The sequence below is a fragment of the Triticum urartu genome, chromosome 2A, assembly GCF_056163025.1.
Source record: "Triticum urartu cultivar PI428250 chromosome 2A, HENAU_Tu73, whole genome shotgun sequence".
Lineage (NCBI taxonomy): Eukaryota > Viridiplantae > Streptophyta > Magnoliopsida > Poales > Poaceae > Triticum > Triticum urartu.
Genome location: NC_141874.1, coordinates 600,069,828 through 600,091,113, shown reverse-complemented (window position 1 = coordinate 600,091,113; position 21,286 = coordinate 600,069,828).

Genomic DNA, 21,286 nt, shown 5'->3' with positions numbered 1-21,286 from the left:
TGTGATCTTCACCCTTCCTTTTTACATTTTATCCTTTGGCAAACACAGTATGTTGGAAAGATCCTGGTATGTATGGCTAATTGGACGTGAGTTTTCATGAACTATTATTGTTGACATTACCCTTGAGGTAAAACGTTGGGAGGCAAAACTATAAGCCCCTATCTTTCTCTATGTCCGATTAAAACTCCATTCCCATAAGTATTGCGTGAGTGTCAGCAATTGTGAAAGACTATATGATAGTTGAGTATGTAGACTTGCTGAAAAGCTCTTATATATTGACTCTTTCCTATGTTATGATAAATTGCAATTGCTTCAATGACTGAGATTATAGTTTGTTGGTTTTCAATGAAGTTTACGATTCATACTTGAAATTGTGATTGAATTATTACTCTAGCATAAGAGATCATATGACAAGAATTATATAAGTTGCTGTTCTAAGAATGATCATGATGCCCTCATGTCCATATTTTATTTTTATCAACACCTCTACCTCTAAACATGTGGACAAATTTTTCGATTTCGGCTGTCGCTTGAGGACAAGCGAGGTCTAAGCTTGGGGGAGTTGATACGTCCATTTTGCATCATGCTTTTATATCGATATTTATTGCATTATGGGTTGTTATTACACATTATGTCACAATACTTATGCCTATTCTCTCTTATTTTACAAGGTTTACATAAAGAGGGAGAATGCCAGCAGCTGGGATTCTGGGCTGGAAAAGGAGCAAATATTAGAGACCTATTCTGCACAGCTCCAAAAGTCCTGAAACTTCACGGAAGACTTTTTCAGAATATATAAAAAATACTCAGCGGAAGAAGTTCACGAGGGTGGGGACACGCCCTACCCCCTGGGCGCCCCCCCTACCTCGTGGGCCCCCTGGTGGCCCTCCGGTGGCCATCTTCTGCTATATGAAGTCTTTCGATGGGAAAAAACCGGGAGCCATCTTCTCAGACGAAACTCCGCCGCCACGAGGCGGAACCTTGGCGGAACCAATCTAGGGCTTCGACAGAGCTGTTCTGCTAGGGAAACTTCCCTCTGGGAGGGGGAAATCATTGCCATCGTCATCACCAACACCCCTCTCATTGAGAGAGGGCAATCTCCATCAACATCTTCATTAGCACCATCTCCTCTCAAAACCCTAGTTCATCTCTTGTATCCAATTCTTGTCTTCAAGTCCGGGATTGGTGCTAGTAGGTTGCTAGTAGTGTTAATTACTCCTTGGAGTTGATGCTAGTTGGTTTATTTGGTGGAAGATCATATGTTCAGATCCTATATGCGTATTAATACCCCTCTGATTATGAACATGTTTATGCTTTGTGAGTAGTTACGTTTGTTCCTGAGGACATGGGAGAAGTCTTGCTATTAGTAGTCATGTGAATTTGGTATTCGTTCGATATTTTGATGAGATGTATGTTGTCACTCCTCTAGTGGTGCTATGTGAACGTCGACTACATGACACTTCACCATTGCTTGGTCCTAGAGTAAGGCATTGGGAAGTAATAAGTAGATGATGGGTTGCTAGAGTGACAGAACCTTAAACCCTAGTTTATGTGTTGCTTCATAAGGGGCTGATTTGGATCCATATGTTTCATGCTATGGTTAGGTTTACCTTAATACTTTTGTTGTAGTTGCGGATGCTTGCAATAGAGGTTAATTATAAGTGGGATGCTTGTCCAAGTAAGGGCAGTACCCAAGCACCGGTCCACCCACATACCAAATTATCAAAGTACCAAACGCAAATCATATGAACGTGATGAAAACTAGCTTGACGATATTCCCATGTGTCCTCGGGAGCGCTTTTCTCTATATAAGAGTTTGTCCAGGCTTGTCCTTTGCTACAAAAAGGATTGGGCCACTTTGCTGCACTTTATTTACTTGTTGATCGTTACAAATTATCCTATCACACAACTATCTGTTACTACTTAGTTCAGTACTTGCAAAGAATACCTTGCTGGAAACCTCTTATCATTTCCTTCTGCTCCTCGTTGGGTTCGACACTCTTACTTATCGAAAGGACTATGATAGATCCCCTATACTTGTGGGTCATCAAGGGGGAGGGCCGACCCTCCTATGGTGCGCCCCATGGGGAGTCCTACTCCCACCGGGAGTAGGATTTCCCCCTTCCCTAGTTGGACTAGGAGTGGAAGGAAGGGGTGAGAGGGGGAAGGAGAGGGGGGGGCCCACCCAATTCGGATTGGGCTTGAGGGTGGCGTGCCCCCTCCTAGGCCTCCCTCTCTTCTCTCCCACTATGGCCCAATAAGGCCCATATACCACCCGTGGGGTTCCGGTAACCTCCCAGTGCTCCGGTATATGCCCGAACTCACCCGGAACCATTCCGACATCCAAATATAGTCATCCAATATATCGATCTTTATGTCTCGACCATTTCGAGACTCCTTGTCATGTCCGTGATCATATCCGGGACTCCAAACTACCTTTGGTACATCAAAACACATAAACTCATAATACCAATCGTCACCGAACGTTAAGCGTGCGGACCCTACGGGTTCGAGAACTATGTAGACATGACCGAGACACATGTCCGATCAATAACCAATAGTGGAACCTGGATGCTCATATTGGTTCCTACATATTCTACGAAGATCTTTATCGGTCAAACCGCATAACAATATACATTGTTCCCTTTGTCATCGGTATGTTACTTGTCCGAGATTCGATTATCGGTATCTCAATACCTAGTTCAATCTCGTTACCGGCAAGTCTCTTTACTCATTCTGTAATGCTACATCCCATAACTAACTCATTAGCTACATTGCTTGCAAGGCTTATATTGATGTGCGTTACCGAGAGGGCCCAGAGATACCTCTCCGGCAATCGGAGTGACAAATCCTAATCTCGATCTATGCCAACTCAACAAACACCATTGGAGACACCTGTAGAGCACCTTTATAATCAACCAGTTACGTTGTGATGTTTGGTAGCACACAAAGTGTTCCTCCGGTATTTGATAGTTGCATGATCTCATAGTCATAGGAACATGTATAAGTTATGGAGAAAGCAATAGCAACAAACTAAACGATCATCGTGCTAAGCTAACAGATGGGTCAAGTCAATCACATCATTCTCTAATGATGTGATCCCATTAATCAAATGACAACTCATGTCTATGGTTAGGAAACATAACCATCATTGATTCAACGAGCTAGTCAAGTAGAGGCAAACTAGTGACACTCTGTTTGTCTATGTATTCACACATGTACTAAGTTTCCGGTTAATACAATTCTAGCATGAATAATAAACATTTATCATGATATAAGGAAATATAAATAACAACTTTATTATTGCCTCTAGGGCATATTTCCTTCAATAGAAAGATAGGGGCTTATTGTTTTGCCTCCCAACGTATTCACCTCAAGGGTGATGTCAACAATAATAACTCATGCTACCCATATTCAACTGGACATATGTGCCTAGATCTTTCTTCACCACATGATGCGTGCCAAAGGAGAAAAATAAAAAGGAATAGAGAGAAAAACTTTGACTCTTTGCATAAAAGTAAATAATGAAAAGTAAAAGATAGGCCCTTCGCAGAGGGAAGCAGAGGTTGCCATGCACTTATTTGTTTGTATGCTCAACCCCTTAGTGCAAAAGAACGTCACGTTATATTGCCCCTTACGATAGCACCCTTTATTATGCAGTCAGTCGCTTTTATTACTTTGCCATCACAGGTTCGTACAACACTCAATTTTCTCTTTGTAACATCCCAAATTTACAATTTGGAATGTTATACATTAGATCATCATTGCATATCATATTTTATTGCTTTTGGTGGATCCTAGAAATTCTACGCAACTCAAGGACCCTCGGAGAGAGTTGAGGATTTCGTTATTTTCATATTTGAGTTTTCTCAAATTTTGAAATAGGGATCATTTGATTTTATTTATTTTATGTTCATTTATTGCTGTTATCAACATATGAGAGAGGCAATAAAATGACTTTCCCAAAACAAATAAATATTGAGGATTTAATAAAAAAATAAAATAGGATTTTATTTTGATTTTATTTGCTATTTTATTTGAATTTAGGAAAAATTGCACGTTTTCAAAAATTGCATTTAGAGCCAAAAAATATTCATCCTGTTCTAAATATTTTATTTAGACGGGGAAAATTTGTTTAGGCATTTTTAGATTTTTATTTCTTTTTCCAGAATTTTTTTGGTGCAGCGAAATTGTTTTAAAAAACCCGCGCCCGACTGGGCCAAGGGCCCAGCCGAGCAGGCCGGCCCAGCCAGCCGCCGCCGCCTCCAGCCGGATCGGGACTGGAGTCCCGATCGCCGCCGCCGCCGTGTCCGGGGAGGACACGCCCCCCGAGGCCGACCCCTCCCCCGAGTCGAGCTCCCCCGCCCCTTTATAACCGCCGCCACCCCCTGCAAACCCCACACCGCCGCCCCGTCGCCGCTGCCGCACGCCGCTTGCCGCCGCCCTGCCGCCTCGCGCCACCCGCCGCCCTACCGGAGCCCCGCTGTAGAGCCGCCGCCGCCGAGGTAGCCGCCGGCCGTTTTTTGAGAAAAAGCCGATTCGGTTTTTTTGAAAACCCTAGTTTTTCGTTTTTTAATAAATAGATCGGTCTTTTTTCCGGTTTATTTATTTAGCGAGCGCCCGTTTGTCCGTTCGTTTTAACGAACGCATTTTTCGTTTAGTTTCTGTTAACGAGCATTCGTTCGTTAACTGTTCGTCGTTTTTCTTTTTCTCGGATTAAATCCGCAGTTTTTCTGATCGCGATCCCTGATTTGATGTTCGTTCTAGTTTAACTTTTCGCTCGTTTATCGGAATCAGGCGATTCAAGCACCTGGAGTTTCGTCTCGAAACCCTCTTTCCATTTAACCAACTCAAACAAGTTTTTTCCACTGTAAAAATTGCCCTAGATCCAGAATAGTAAACGAAGCTTGTTTTTTTTTGCCGTTTGTCTTCGTTGTTTCGTTTGTTTTGATTCTTTTTGCCAACCGGAGTTCTTAAGTTGAACTTTCTGGTTAGATCTTTTGTTCATGTTTTACCTGTGCATTAGTTGAGTACTTATTGTATGCTTGTTTGTTTGCGATAGAGTACCCGGAGTGCGCCACTTGCTACTTCGAATCGCTAGGTTTCCCGGATCATCAGCAAGGCAAGTAACACTTTGATCATACTTCCTACTACCCAGTTTTATTGCATTAGATCAATCCTCACACATTGCATGATTAGGATCTAATTAAATTATGGGTTTGGGAAGTAGATGAGGTAGTACCTATTACCTGTTTATTATCAAACCTTTGGGAATTACTCTTACGTTTGCTTATTATGCCATGCTATGCTAGTAGACGTGGATTGGGTGAGTGTATCCATGACAGATGTGAGATTGTTAATTAAAGGTTTATCTAAGGTGGCAACCTAAACACACATCTGGGTGGATTGAGGCACCTGGGTATTCCAGCGATTGCCTGTTTTCTTTTGGACCGCCACCCAGGCTCAAAGGGATCATGAGATTATTCATACTAGAAACTTCCGTGTGCAGCCACAAGCTATTATGGGTTCTAGCATAGTTGACTAAGTCATGCGAATTCTTACAGTGGTAGACTAGCAGATGTAGGGGATGTAGGTTGGTACGGTCTACCCGTTCGTAAGGTGCTAGCGCTTCTGAAAGACTATGTCCCAGTCATCCGTTTCTCAAACACCATGTAGCGCGAGAATCCCAACGGAGGAGATCGAGTCTTCTGGGGAAAAGTGCGCAAACCTCTGTAGAGTGTATAAACTAATCATGATTAGCCGTGTCCCCGGTTATGGACATCTTGAGTATCTAGTACCTGGATTATCATGTGAATCTCATCATGTTACTCTAAAGTTAATTGTTGGGTTTTTAAATGTTGATGCTTAATTGGGATTGAGAATGTTGTCAACCATTCTCAATGTTTAACAACTACCATGATAGTTAAATAAAATTTATTCCTTTGCAGTAGGGAAAAATTGGCTTTACGCAAAAACTGTAACCATAGAGCTTTCCACCAGCCATATATTCCATGTGCTGACCCGTTTCGGGCTGCAACGTTAATGTTGCGGACTTTTCAGACGACAATTAAGGTGCCTTTAGGTCATGGTTCTATACTCCGTGATGTCGTTGGAGTTGATGGACTCACTTATCTTCCAAGCCTTCCGCTGTTATCATTATTAGATGGCCTTAAGCCATATTTATTGTAATAAGTTCTCTTTTGAGACACTCAATGTAATAAGTGTGTGATTGCTACTCTGTTATAAATCCTTCAAGTACTGTGTGGTGTCAGCATTACTGATCCAGGGATGACACCAGAGCACAGAGATTGGACCGTTTGAGGTCTGGTCGCTACAAGATGGTATCAGAGCACACGCTGACTATAGGACACGACCACTAATGCTAAAGCCCTAGATCACTACTTACTCTTCTCCTTCTGACCTCTCATCTTTTCTACTCTTTTAGGATGGCGGATGCAAGGAACAGGTTCATGCAACCGGATGAAGATACAACCTTTGGACGTCACTTGAATGAAGTCACTAGATACCTGAACATAGGAGTACCAAGCTTCACCGGAACCTACAACGCCACACTACCTGAAGAAGAGCGCTGGATGATTCAAGTTCAAGTTCCAGGAAGGCCAGTCACTGAGCCCGTAGAGTTTTCTTTTGATGCACCAATTTGGAGTCTAGGAAAGAGCATGGCAGCTCACATCGCCATGGGACGTATTGGAGAAGTTTACCGCAATGATCTCAAGGATACTATCTACCAGATTTGTGGGCGTCGAGATGAGCACTGGGAGATGATCAGCACCAGGAAGGATAGATCAATTGCAGCTTTTATCCAGGAGTTAAACCAGCACATTCGACGTCAGGAGAACCAGATGTGCGCCGACATGATAGACCTGAAGAAGGCAAAGACAAGAATCAAGGAACTGGAGGAAGAACTCAAGGCTGCACGTGAAGATTATGAGGAGGAAATTGAAGTATTAGTGGAGAAAAATGACGATCTGATCAAGAAGATTGGAATATTCATGGGAGACCCTACACCAGTAGAAGAAGACGAGGAACCCAAGGAGATTCACCCGGAAGACTACATCATCGTCGACGACACCGACTCGGATCCAGATGATAGCGATGATGACTATGTTGATGAAGCTGGAGCAGATATCATGGAGTCTGCAACCAAAGAGTATTTCTAGTAGACCACCCCATCAGTAGTAGTAGTCCACCATGTAAATATAGTAGTCCGAGCACTTTTGCGATAGTTAGATCGATTGTAAGCCCTTGTTTGATTGAATGAAGTGAATTGTTTGCTTTTGCCTCATGTGCAAATGGGTAGTGTTTTCTCTTTAGACCCCTCTCTATTCTTAAATCTCATCTTTTCTAAAACCTCAGATGCCTCCGAGACGTGACCCCGGATTGACCTTCCCACCAGAGCTCACTCAGTTGATCCAGCAGCAGAACACATTGATGCAGTTGCTAGTCCAGAATCAGAATCAGGGGAACAACAGCAACAACAACCCACCACCACCACCACCACCTGTTGATCACTTAGCCTGTTTTCTTAGGCTGAATCCGCCGGTGTTTTCCAGTAGCACCGAGCCGATAGTAGCAGATGATTGGCTCCGCAAGACAGCAAGAGAGTTGACCACAGCAGGATGCATGGATGCGAAAAAGGTGAAGTTTGCCGCACATCAACTGGAAGGACATGCAGCATCATGGTGGGAGAATTTCACAGCCACTTTCCCTGTCGACACTGTCATGTGGGACCAGTTTCAGCAGGCTTTTCGTACTGCCCATGTTTTAGCAGGAGCTATGTCCATGAAGAAGCGTGAGTTTCGCAACTTGCGCCAAGGAGGACGGACAGTTGGCCAGTATGTGGAGGACTTTAGTAAGCTAGCACGTTATGCCCCAGATGACATTGCTACGGATGAAGCTAAGCAGGAGAAGTTTCTGGAAGGACTGAATGATGAGTTGAGCATGCAGTTGATGGTAGCAACCTTCAACAACTACTAGGAGTTGGTAGATCATGCTCTCATGATTGAAGGGAAGCAGCAGCAGATCGAGAATCGCAAGTGGAAGTATGGACAAGGGAAGTACAATTCTGGAGCTCAGCAGAAGCCACGTTTTATCCCTAGACCGGGAGGACATTTCCAGCATACCCATGGAGGAGGTAGCTCGCACAATCACAATGGCCCCAAGATTGGTAATGGGAATGGAGGAAGCAATGGCCAGAACCGCACAAACCCATCAACCCCAGCCAAGAAAGACCTGAGCCAAGTCACTTGTTTTAAGTGCCAGAAGACCGGACATTATGCCAACGAATGTCCTGAATCACAGAAAGGTAATGGCAATGGAAGCTCTGGGAACAAGCCGAACCCTTTCAACAGGGGACAGGTGAACCACGTTAACGTGGAGGAGGTTGAAGAGCAGCCGGATGCAGTAATCGGTAAGTTTTTGGTTAAGTCATTTACTGCACTCGTTCTTTTTGATACTGGTGCATCGCATTCATACATATCAAGGGGATTTGTGGATAAGTATAAACTGCCAACCCAAGCCCTTTGGTCACCCATGTTAGTAACCTCGCCTGGAGCAGAGTATATGGCTAGCCTATGGTGTGATCGATTACCATTAAGGATTGGTAACTACGTATTTCCCTCAGACCTAATAGTGTTGGAATCTCAAGGATTGGATGTGATATTAGGCACGGATTGGTTGTCAAAGTATGAAGGGAATATTGAATGTGCCAGTAAGTCAATTTTGCTTACCATCCCAGAAGGAAGAAGGATCAAGTATGTATCACGGCATGTGCCAAAAAGGACTCAAGTAAATTGCCTAACGGGAGTTGTGCAGGAGGAAGTACCAATAGTGAAGGATTTCCCTGATGTATTCCCAGAGGAATTGCCAAGAATGCCACCGGATAAAGATATTGAGTTTTTGATTGAGCTTTTGCCAGGCACAGGGCCAATATCAAAGAGACCATATAGGATGCCCGCAAAGGATTTGGTGGAGATTAAGAAGCAGATTAAGGAGTTACTAGATAAGGGTTATATTCCCCCAAGTTCTTCACCTTGGGGATCGCCAGTACTTCTAGTAGAAAAGAAGGATGGATCGTTAAGGATGGTTGTTGATTATCGAGGATTGAATGAAGTAACCATCAAGAACAAGTACCCACTACCAATGATCAACGATCTGTTTGATCGATTGCAAGGAGCTAAGGTATTTTCCAAGATCGATATGCGATCAGGATACCACCAGTTGAAGATTCGTGAACAAGATATACCTAAGACGGCTTTTACCACCAGGTATGGGCTGTACGAGTATACCGTTATGTCATTTGGTCTGACTAACGCACCAGCATATTTCATGAACATGATGAACAAGGTGTTTATGGAGTTTCTGGATAAGTTCGTGGTAGTGTTCATTGATGATATCCTGGTTTACTCAAAGAACGAAGAGGAGCATGAGGAGCATTTGCGTTTGGTTCTTGGAAAACTCAGAGAACATCAATTATATGCCAAGTTTAGAAAATGTGAGTTTTGGTTGAAGGAAGTTGGATTTCTCGGACACGTTATATCTGGAGAAGGTATAGCAGTAGATCCCACTAAGGTTGACACCATGACAAATTGGGAAGCCCCAACAACAATTTGAGAGATTCGGAGTTTTCTTGGACTCGCAGGATACTACCGGAGATTCATTGAGAATTTCACAAAGATTGCGAAGCCTATGACGGAGTTGTTGAAAAAGAATACCAAGTTCATATGGACTGAAGAATGCGAGGCCAGTTTCCAGGAATTGAAGAAACATTTGGTTACATCACCTGTGTTGATTTTTCCATATCATACCAAGGATTATGAGGTGTATTGCGACACTTCACGTCGAGGACTTGGAGCAGTGCTTATGCAGGAAGGAAGAGTTGTTTCCTATGCCTCACGACAGCTTAAGCCTCACGAGTTGAATTATGCTACGCATGATTTGGAGTTAGCAGCCGTAGTGCATGCATTGAAAACCTGGAGACACTTTCTCATTGGAAATCATTGTGAGGTGTACACAGATCAGAAGAGTTTGAAGTATATTTTCACGCAGAAAGAGTTGAATCTCAGGCAAAGAAGATGGTTGGAGCTCATCAAGGATTATGATATGAAATTGCATTATCACCCCGGAAAGGCTAACGTAGTAGCTGACGCATTGAGCTGTAAAAGCCATGTAAACACCTTAATGACGGGCGATTTACCAAGGGAGTTAGCTGAAAATCTTCGTGAGCTATATTTGGAGATAGTTCCGAGAGGCTATGTAGCAGCATTGGAGATTCAATCTACTTTGATGGATAAGATCAGAGAAGCTCAAAGGAATGACAAGGAGATTGCCTCTATAAAGGAGAAAATGAGCAAAGGAAAAGCTAAGGGATTTCGTGAGGATGAGCACGATACCTTATGGTTTGAAGACCGTGTTTATGTACCAAATGATCTAGAGATCAGGAAGTTAATTCTGCAAGAGGCACATGATTCGCCATATTCGATTCACCCAGGAAATACCAAGATGTATTTGGATTTGAAGGATACTTTCCAGTGGACCAGAATGAAGAAGGATATTGCAGAGTATGTAGTAGTTTGTGATGTATGCCAGAGAGTAAATGCAGAGCATCAGAAGCCAGCAGGATTGCTACAGCCATTGCCGATACCCGAATGGAAGTGGGATAAGTTAGGCATGGATTTTATTACGGGTTTACCCAGAACTCGTTCAGGCTATGACTCAATATGGGTTGTAGTCGATCGTTTGACAAAGGTAGCCCATTTCATTCCAGTGAAGACTACCTATACCAGTGCAAAGTTGGCAAAGATATACATGACCAGAATCGTATGTCTGCATGGAGTTCCAAAGAGCATTGTATCAGATAGAGGAACCCAATTTACCTCAAAGTTCTGGAATCAGTTGCATGAAACTTTGGGTACCAGACTAGAGTTCAGCATAGCTTTTCATCCATAGACATATGGACAGACCGAGAGGGTCAATCAGATTTTGGAGGATATGCTGAGAGCTTGCGCGCTAGATTACGGATCTAGTTGGGACGAGAATTTGTCGTATGCAGAGTTCTCTTACAACAATAGTTATCAATCTAGTTTGAAGATGACCCCTTTCGAAGCCTTGTACGGAAGGAGGTGCAGGACCCCATTGTCGTGGGATGAAGTTGGAGACCGCCAGTTGTTTGGACCGGATTTGATTAAGGAGTCTGAACAGAAAGTGAAATTGATTCGCAATAGGCTCAAGGTAGCCCAGTCCAGGTAGAAGAGCTACACAGATTCTAAACGCAAGGAAACAGTTTACGAAGTCGGAGACTGGGTTTATCTTCGAGTATCTCAACTTCGAGGAGTTAAGCGCTTTAGAGTTAAGGGAAAGTTAGCGCCACGCTTTGTAGGACCATACAAGGTTTTGGAGCGTATGGGAGAAGTAGCCTACAAGTGGGAATTACGTGAAGGATTATCAGGAGTTCATGACGTGTTCCACGTTTCCCAGTTGAAGAAGTGCCATGCAGAGATGGCTGATATACCGTTGAGAGATACAGTGCCGCTGGAAGCAATTCAGTTGGACAGTGATTTGACCTATGAGGAGAAACCAGTCAAGATTCTTGAGTATGCCAGCCGAGTCACCCGCAGCAAGGTTATCAAGTTTTGCAAAGTTCAGTGGAGCCACCACACGGAGGATGAAGCCACCTGGGAGCGAGAGGAAGAATTGCTGAAGGACCACCCTCACCTATTTTCTAGCCAACCCGAATCTTGAGGGCGAGATTCATCTTAAGGGGGGTAGGTTTGTAACATCCCAAATTTTCAATTTGGACTGTTATACATTAGATCATCATTGCATATCATATTTTATTTTTGCTTTTGGTTTTGATCCTAGAAAATCCTAAGCAACTCAAGGACCCACGGAGAGAGTTGGGGATTTTGTTATTTACATATTTGAGTTTTCTCAAATTTTGTAAACAGGATCATTTGATTTTATTTATTTTATCATCAATTATTTCTATTACAAAAATATGAGAGAGGGAATAAAATGACTTTCCCAAAATATAGAAAAATTGAGGATTTAATAAAAAAATCAAATAAGATTTATTACGGAGTTTTTTGGTATTGTTATTTGAATTTAGGAAAAATGCGCGTTTTTCAAAATTACATTTAGGGCCCAAATAAATGTTCACTTTATCGGGCTTGATTTTAGAAACCCGGGAAAATTTATTTCAGGATTTTTGGAGTCCGTTTAGTATTTCTTTTATTTTTTTCCGAGCGTAATTATTAAAAAAAACGCGGAACCGACTATGGGCCGTACCCGGCCAGGACACCGCCGGCCGAGGCCTTTATAAGGAGCTGCCCCGGGGCCCGAAAGGCCAGCCGCCCCAGCCCCAAACCCTAGCGCCAGCCACCGCCGCCAGCCGCCGCCGCCGCCCCGCCGCCGATCCGCCGGAGCCGCGCGTCGCCCGAGGTTCGCCGCTGCCTCGACTTCCGTGCTGTTAAAAAAAAATTCCGTTCGTTGTTTTCTTTTTCGTCGGATTTTTCCGCGGTTATTTTCTGATCGTGATTTCTGATCCGATTTTCGTTTTAGTATAACTTTTCGCTCGTTTATCGGAATCAGGCGATTCAAGCGCCTGGAGTTTCGTCTCGAAACCCTCTTTCCGAATAATCAACTTAAACAAGTTTTTGCTACTGTAAAATTTGACATAGATCCAGATTACTAGAACGAAGTTGTTTTCTTTCGCCGTTTGATTTCTTTTGCTTCGTTCGATTTGATTCTTTTTGCAAACCAGGGTTCTTAAGTTGAACTTTCTGGTTAGATCTTCTATTTGAGTTTTACCTGTGCATTAGATGAGTACTTATTGTATGCTTGTTTGTTTGTCTGCGATAGAATACCCGGAGTGCGCCGCCTGTTACTTTGAATCTCTAGGTTTCGCGGATCATCAGCAAGGCAAGTAACACTTTGATCATACATTTTTCTACAACCCAGTTTTATTGCATTAGATCAATCCTCACACATTGCATGATTAGGATCTAATTAAATTGTGGGATGGGAAGTAGATGAGGTAGTACCTATTACCTGTTTATTATCAAACCTTTGGGAGTTACTTCTACGTTTGCTTATTATGCCATGCTATGCTAGTAGACGTGGATTGGGTGAGTGATATCCATGACAGATGTGAGATTGTTAATTAATGGTTTATCTAAGGTGGCAACCTAAACACACATCTGGGTGGATTGAGGCACCTGGGTATTCCAGGACTTGCCTGTTTTTCTTTTGGACCGCCACCCAGGCTCAAAGGGGTCATGAGATTTTTCAAGCTAGAAACTTCCGTGTGCAGCCACAAGCCATTATGGGCTCTGGCATTGTTGATTAAGTTGTGCGAACTCTTACAGTGGTAGACTAGCAGATGTAGGGGATGTAGGTGGTACGGTCTACCCGATCGTAAGGTGCTAGCGCCTCTGAAAGACTATGTCTCGGTCATCCGTCTTCTCAAACACCATGTAGTGCGAGAAAACAAACGGAGGCGATCGAGTCTTGTGGGGAAAAGTGCGCAAACCTCTGCAGAGTGTAATAAACTAATCATGGTTAGCCGTGTCCCCAGTTATGGACATCTTGAGTATCTAGTACCTGGATTATCAAGTGAATCTCAACATGTTACTCTAAAATTAATTTTGTTGGGTTTAATGATGTTACTTTAATTGGGATTGAGAATGCTGTCAACCATTCTCAATGTTTAACAACCATCATGATAGTAATTAAATTTATTCCTTTGAAGTAGGGAAAAATTGGCTTTACGCAAAAACTGTAACCATAGAGCTTTCCACCAGCCAAATATGCATATAGTATAGCTGTTGCATTCCATTACTCTCTATGTGTTACCTTACCAGCATATTCCATGTGCTGACCCGTTTTCGGGCTGCAACGTTAATGTTGCAGACTTTTCAGACGACGATTAAGGAGTTTTAGGTCGTGGTTCTATACTCAGTGATGCCGTTGGAGTTGATGGACTCACTTATCTTCCAAGCCTTCCGATGTTATCGTTATTAGATGGCCTTAAGCCATATTTATTGTAATAAGTTCTCTTTTGAGACACTAGATGTAATAAGTGTGTGATTGCTACTCTGCTATAAATCCTTCGATGTACTGTGTGGTGTCAGCATTACTGATCCAGGGATGACACCGGAGCATAGAGATCAGACTGTTTGAGGTCTGGTCGCTACAATGAATGCCTCCGGCGGTGTACCGGGATGTGCAATGACTCATGAGTGACATGTATGAAAGAATTATGAACGGTGGATTTGCCCCAAATACGATGTCAACTACATAATCATGCAAAGCAATATGACAATGATGAAGTGTGTCATAATAAACGGAACGGTGGAAAGTTGCATGGCAATATATCTCGGAATGGCCATGGAAATGCCATAATAGGTAGGTATGGTGGCTGTTTTGAGGAAGGTATATGGTACCGGCGAAAGTTGCGCGGTACTAGAGAGGCTAGCAATGGTGGAAGGGTGAGAGTGCATATAATCCATGGACTCAACATTAGTCATAAAGAACTCACACACTTATTGCAAAAATCTAGAAGTTATCAAAGCAAGCGCATGCTCCTAGGGAGATAGATTGGTAGGAAAAGACCATCGCTCGTCCCCGACCGCCACTCATAAGGAAGACAATCAATAAATAAATCATGCTCCGACTTCATCACATAACGGTTCACCATACGTGCATGCTACGGGAATCACAAACTTCAACACAAGTATTTCTCAAATTCACAACTACTCAACTAGCATGACTCTAATATTACCATCCTCATATCTCAAAACAATCATCAAGTATCAAACTTCTCTTAGTATTCAACACACTCATAAGAGAATTTTATTATTCTTGAATACCTAGCATATTAGGATTTTAAGCAAATTACCATGATATTTAAGACTCTCAAAATAATCTAAGTGAAGCATGAGAGTTCATCTATTTCTATAAAATAGAACCACAACCGTGCTCTAAAAGGATATAAGTGAAGCACTAGAGCAAATGACAAACTACTCTGAAAGATTTAAGTGAAGATCAATGAGTAGTTAAATAATTATTTAGCTATGTGAAGACTCTCTAACATTTAATAATTTCAGATCTTGGTAATTTATTCAAACAGAAAGCAAAGCAAAATAAAATGACATCTAATAATAGCAAACATCATGTGAAGAAGCAAAAACTTAGGATCAACCGATACTAACTGATAGTTGTTGAAGAAGAAAGGTGGGATGCCAACCGGGGCATCCCCAAGCTTAGATGCTTGAGAGTTCTTGAAATATTATCTTTGGGTGCCTTGGGAATCCCCAAGCTTGAGCTTTTGTGTCTCCTTAATTCCTCTCATATCACGGTCTCCCTAAATCTCAAAAGCTTCATCCACACAAAACTCAACAAGGACTCGTGAGATAAGTTAGTATAAACCATTGCCAAAACCTTATCATACTCTACTGTAGCAAATCACTAAAATTATTAATCAACATTGCATACTAAATTCCTCTGCATATTTAATAGTCCTATCCTCAAATAGAATCATTAAAGAAGCAAACAATGCAAACATAACAGCAATCTGCCTAAACAGGATAGTCTGTAAATAATGCAGCAACATCCATACTTCCCTAGATCCAAAAATTATGAAAGAAAATTCTCACTGTAGTAAATTTATCAGATCTTAGTATGAAAAAGGTTTCAACATTTTATCACATTCTGACTTTTCTAGGGAATTATTGCAACAGCGGTAAACTTTCTGTTTTCAAACAGCAACATGTGGACTTCTAAAATAGGCATAGTAAAGGCTATCAATGCCATTTTTATTGAAATAAAAGATGAAAAATATGGTTCTAAATAACAGCAAGAAAATCCTAACAAAATAAATTGACGCTCCAAGCAAAACACATATCATGTGGCGAATAAAAATATAGCTCCAAGTAAAGTTACCGATGAACGAAGACGAAAGAGGGGATGCCTTCCGGGGCATCCCCAAGCTTAGGCTTTTGGTTGTCCTTGAATATTACCTTGGGGTTCCTTGGGCATCCCCAAGCTTAGGCTCTTTCCACTCCTTATTCCATAGTCCATCGAATCTTTACCCAAAACTTGAAAACTTCACAACACAAAACTTAACAGAAAACTCGTAAGCTGCGTTAGTATAAGAAAATAAATCACTACTTCAAGGTACTGTAATGAACTCATTCTTTATTTATATTGGTGTTAAACCTACTGTATTCCAACTTCTCTATGGTTTATAAACTCTTTTACTAGCCATAGATTCATCAAAATAAGTAAACAACACATGAAAAACAGAATCTGTCAAAAACAGAACAGTCTGTAGTAATCTGGATAAAACGTATACTTCTGGAACTCATAAAATTATCAAATAAATTTCTGGACCTTAGGAATTTATCTATTAATCATCTTCAAAAAGAATTAACTAAATATCACTCTCCAAATAAAAATGGAAGCAATTCTCGTGAGCGCTAAGGTTTCTGTTTTTGACAGCATGATCAACGATACTTTCCGAAAGTCTTCCCAAAGGTTCTACTTCGCACAAACACTAATTAAACACATAAAATACAACCAAAACAGAGGCTAAATAAATTATTTATTACTAAACAGGAACAAAAAGCAAGGAGCTTAAATAAAATTGGGTTGTCTCCCAACAAGCGCTATCGTTTAACGCCCCTAGCTAGGCATGATGATTTCAATGATGCTCACATAAAGGATAAGAATTGTAACATAAATAGAGCATCATGAAGAATATGACTAGCACATTTAATTCTAACCCACTTCCTATGCATAGGGATTTTGTGAGCAAATAACTTATGGGAACGATAATCAACTAGCATAGGAAGGCAAAACAAGCATAACTTCAAAACTTTAAGCACATAGAGAGGAAACTTGATATTATTGCAATTCCTACAAGCATATATTCCTCCCTCATAATAATTTTCAGTAGCATCATGAATGAATTCAACAATATGACCAGCACCTAAAGCATTCTTTTCATGATCTACAAGCATAGCAATTTTATTATTCTCCACACAAGCAAAATTCTTCTCATGAATAATAGTGGGAGCAAACTCAACAAAATAATTATCATGTGAGGCATAATCCAATTGAAGACTAAAATCATGATGACAAGTTTCATGGATATCATTATTCTTTATAGCATACAAGTCATCACAATAATCATCATAGATAGCAACTTTGTTCTCATAATCAATTGGAACTTCTTCCGGAATAGTGGATTCATCACAAAATAAAGTCATGACCTCTCCAAATCCACTTTCATCAATATAATCATCATAAATAGGAGGCATGCTTTCATCATAATAAATTTGCTCATCAAAGCTTGGGGGACAAAAAATATCATCTTCATCAAACATAGCTTCCCCAAGCTTGTGGCTTTGCATATCATTAGCATCATGGATATTCAAGGAATTCATACTAACAACATTGCAATCATGTTCATCATTCAAAGATTTAATGCCAAACATTTTAATGCATTCTTCTTCTAACACTTTGGCACAATTTTCCTTTCCATCATACTCGTGAAGAGATATTAAAAAGATGAAGCGTATGAGACAAACTCAATTCCATTTTTTTATAGTTTTCTTTTATAAACTAAACTAGTGATAAAACAAGAAATTAAAAGACTCGATTGCAAGATCTAAAGATATACCTTCAAGCACTCACCTCCCCGGCAACGGCGCCAGAAAAGAGCTTGATGTCTACTACACAACCTTCTTCTTGTAGACGTTGTTGGGCCTCCAAGTGCAGAGGTTTGTAGGACAGTAGCAAATTTCCCTCAAGTGGATGACCTAAGGTTTATCAATCCGTAGGAGGCGTAGGATGAAGATGGTCTCTCTCAAGCAACCCTGCAACCAAATGACAAAGAGTCTCTTGTGTCCCCAACACACCCAATACAATGGTAAATTGTATAGGTGCACTAGTTCGGCGAAGAGATGGTGATACAAGTGGTATATGGATGGTAGATAATAGTGTTTGTAATCTGAAATAATAAAAACAGCAAGGTAGCAACTGATAAAAGTGAGCGTAAATGTTATTGCAATGCGTTGAAACAAGGCCTAGGGTTCATACTTTCGCTAGTGCAAGTTCCCTCAACAATACTAACATAATTGGATCACATAACTATCCCTCAACATGCAACAAAGAGTCACTCCAAAGTCACTAATAGCGGATAACGAATGAAGAGATTATGGTAGGGTACGAAACCACCTCAAAGTTATTCTTTCCAATCAATCCGTTGGGCTATTCCTATAGATATCACAAACAGCCCTAGAGTTCGTACTAGAATAACACCTTAAGACACAAATCAACCAAAACCCTAATGTCACCTAGATACTCCAATGTCACCTCAAGTATCCGTGGGTATGATTATACGATATGCATCACACAATCTCAGATTCATCTATTCAACCAACACAAAGGACCTCAAAGAGTGCCCCAAAGTTCTACCGGAGAATCACAACGAAAACGTGTGCCAACCCCTATGCATAGGTTCATGGGCGAAACACGCAAGTTGATCACCAAAACATATATCAAGTGAATCACGTGGTATTCCATTATCACCACAGATACGCACGGCAAGACATACATCAAGTGTTCTCAAATCTTTAAAGACTCAATCCGATAAGATTACTCCAAAGGGGAAACTCAATTCATTACAAGAGAGTAGAGGGGTGTAACATCCCAAATTTTCAATTTGGAATGTTATACACTAGATCATATGCATATCATATTTTCTTGCATTTTGGTTGATCCTAGAAATTTCACGCAACTCAAGGACCCTCGGAGAGAGTTGGAGATTTCGTTATTTTCATATTTGAGAGTTCTCTCGAATTTTGAAAATAGGATCATTTGATTTATTTATTTTATCTTCAATAATTTTTCTGGTGTCAAAATATATGAGAGAGGGAATAATATGACTTTCCCAAATTTAGGAAAAATGAAGATATAATAAATAGATCAATTTTGCTTTCCGGTGTTTATTTGCATTTCATTCGGATAGGGAAAAATGCGTGTTTTCAAAAATTGCATTTTAGGTCCGGAGAAAAGTTCATTTTGTTCGGCTCATTTTTAGGAGTCGGGGAAAATTTACTTTAGATTTTTCGGAGTTCGTTTAGATCCCTTTTTGTTTTTTTTCTGCGCGAGGAAACTATTTAAAAAAAATTTGAGCAGCGCCTTGGGCCAAAGGCCCAAGCCAAGCCACCTACCGCCGCGCTCCCAGGCGCCAGGCGCCGAGCCAGGAGCCGGTCGGCCACCGCCGCCTCTTGCTAGGACCGAATCCTTTTAGGATTCTAGGGCGCCCCCTTGTCCCTTTTCCTTATTCCGTTTATTTTCTAGATCTTTCCTACTCCTATTCTAATTCCTTGTCCTCTACCCCAAGTAAACCCCTCCCCTCCCCAATATAAATACCCAAGCACCCCCCCCCTCTAAACACATCAAATCAAAGCCCTCCTCCACACCGCGCCTTGCACCGCCGCCGCACCTTACCGCCGTCGCCCCACACCCCGCGCCGCCGCCGCACCTTGCCCACGCCGCCGCCCTACGCCGACGCCGCCGGAGCCCCCTCATCGGAGACCTCGCCAAGGTTGCCCCGCGCTACATCTATTCTTTTTCTCGGATCGTTTTCTTCTAATCGTTCCGATTCTTTTCTTCTCTAAACCGTTCCGGTTTTCTAGGTCGGTTTTTCGATCGGTTTTCTTCTCCGAAACCCTAGATCGGATTCGTTTTCTTCTCCGATTTAGTTGCCTTTGGACCGTTCGCCGGACCGTTCGTCCTAACGAACGTGATCACCGGATTCTTCTAGGTTAACGACATCCGTTCGTTTAACCGTTCTTCTTTTTCTTTTCGTCGGATTTATTCCGCGATCGCGATCTCAGATCCGATCTTCTTTCTAGTCTTTCTTTTCGCTCGTTTATCGGAATCAGGTGATTCAAGCGCCTGGAGTTTCGTCTCGAAACCGCCGTTCCGTCTAATCAACTTGAACAAGCTTTTGTTACAGTAAAATTTTGACCTAGATTCAACTTGCTAGAACCAAGTTGTTTTCTTCCGCCGTTTGTTTTTCGTTCTTTCTTTGCAACCGGAGTTCTTAAGTTGAACTACCTGGTTCGTTCTCTTGTTCGAGTTTTACCTGTGCATTAGATGAGTACTTATTGTATGCTTGTTGTTTGTCTGCGATAGATTACCCAGATTGCGCCGCTTGTTACTTCGAAACCCTAGGACTCGCGGATCATCAGCAAGGCAAGTAACACTTTGATCATACCTTTTCTACAACCCATGTTTTATTGCATTAGATCAATCCTCACACATTGCATGATTAGGATCTAATTAAATTGTGGGATGGGAAGTAGATGAGGTAGTACCTATTACCTGTATTATTATGAAACCTTTGGGAGTTACTTCTACGTTGCTTATTATGCCATGCTATGCTAGTAGACATGGATTGGGTGAGTGATATCCATGACAGATGTGAGATTGATAATTTTAATGGTTTATCTAAGGTGGCAACCTAACACACATCTGGGTGGATTGAGGCACCTGATGTCTATCAGGACTTGCCTGTTTTTTTTGGACCGCCACCCAGGCTCAAAGGGATCATAAGATAATTCATGCTAGAAACTTCCGTGTGCAGCCACATGCTACTATGGGCTCTAGCATAGTTGACTAAGTTGTGCAAACTCTTACGGGGTGGACTAGCAGATGTAGGGGATGTAGGTGTACCGGTCTACCCCACATGTAAGGTGCTAGTGCTTCTGAAAGACTATGTCTCGGTCATCCGTTTCTCAAACACCATGTAGTGCGAGAAAACAAACGGAGGCGATCGAGTCATGTGGGGAAAAGTGCGCAAACCTCTGCAGAGTAACAAACTAATCATGATTAGCCGTGTCCCTGGTTATGGACAACTTGAGTATCTAGTACTTGAATATCATTGTGAATCTCAACATGTTACTTCTAATTAATGTATTGGGTTTTAATTACTTTTAATTGGGATTGAGAATGCTGTCAACCATTCTCAATGTTTCACAACCACCATGATAGTAAATAAAATTTATTCCTTTGCAGTAGGGAAAAACTGGCTTTACGCAAAACTGTAACCATAGAGCTTTCCACCAGCCATATATGCATATAGTATAGCTGTTTCATTCCATTACTCTCTATGTGTTACTTTGCCAGCATATTCCATGTGCTGACCCGTTTTCGAGCTGCAACGTTAATGTTGCAGACTTTTCAGACGACGATT